Here is a 1,182-nt window from a genome sequence, read left to right as displayed (position 1 = left end):
AGCAGAAGAAAGGTCTATAGCTGAGGTGGAAGATAAAAACATCTGAGGTGTGACATGGAAGCTTTGGGTCAAAGAAGGTATCCGTCCATATCTCCATCTGTCCGATTACCCTTCAGCTTGAAGCCTGTGATCTTCTTCAGCCCTGACCACACATCTTTGATATTGTTCTGCTGGGGCTTGCTCTCCAGCTTTTCCTGTACATCTCAATGGTTTCTCTTATCTTGAGCTGCTTTTTTATACTTCTGTATGATTCCCTGTCCTCCTTCCTAAATGATCTTTTTATCTTGTTTAGCAGTCCCTTCAAGCCATGATCCAGGGTGGCCTGTTGGGGAAGCATCTCACTGTTTTGGTGGGGGTGGTGTTGTCCACATAGAAATTTATATAACCAGTCACACCCTCAGCCATGGCATTGATGTCCTCTCCATGTGGCTGGCACAGTGCATCCTAATCTGTTGGCTCAAAACAACCCTTAAAAGCCTCTCCCTGTGTCCATCTCCTCATAGTTCTCTTTATTGCAGGTTGCCTGCTTAAAAACAGGCTTGTATTCTGAGCAGAGAAAAACTAGATCTGATTTGCCAAGGGGAGGTTTTAGAGATGTATGAGTCCTTGACATTTGCATATAACAAGTCAAGAGAAATCAAAACAAGACTTTTGATTTCTCTCACAGAGCAGGTGGCAAGCTGTTGAAAAGTTGTAAGTAAGCACATTTTCCTACAAACACATTGGAACGGTGTGTTTGTAGCTTATCCACAACTGAGCTGTTAACTTCACATGCAGTGTCAGCAACTGCAGTTAGTGGAATGTAGGCTGTTCCCAAAATATCATTGATTAAATATATAAATATAAATAATATGGGCAGAAACTCACTGCTAACACTCCAATGTCCGGGCTGCAGCGACAAAACTTCGCAGAAACATGTCCTGGATGACACCATCTATTGTTCACCAGCACTGCCAATCCACCACTTTTGCTTTTGCCACTCCTCTTTAAATCTGTTTGCGCTCGTATAGTCAGAAAGCCTGGCAGAGAGATGCTGGAGTCCGGAATATGTTCCGGCAGCCATGTTTCAGTGAAACACATAATACTGCATTCAAATATTTTGTCTGGGTCCTTGTTAAGGCTTGGAGTTCCTCCAACTTGTTTCCCAAAGATCTCAGATTGCCCATAATAATCGATGGAAGA

The sequence above is a fragment of the Fundulus heteroclitus genome, chromosome 19 (assembly GCF_011125445.2).
Source record: "Fundulus heteroclitus isolate FHET01 chromosome 19, MU-UCD_Fhet_4.1, whole genome shotgun sequence".
In the NCBI taxonomy this organism is placed as follows: domain Eukaryota; kingdom Metazoa; phylum Chordata; class Actinopteri; order Cyprinodontiformes; family Fundulidae; genus Fundulus; species Fundulus heteroclitus.
Note: the sequence above shows the minus strand (reverse complement) of the source record.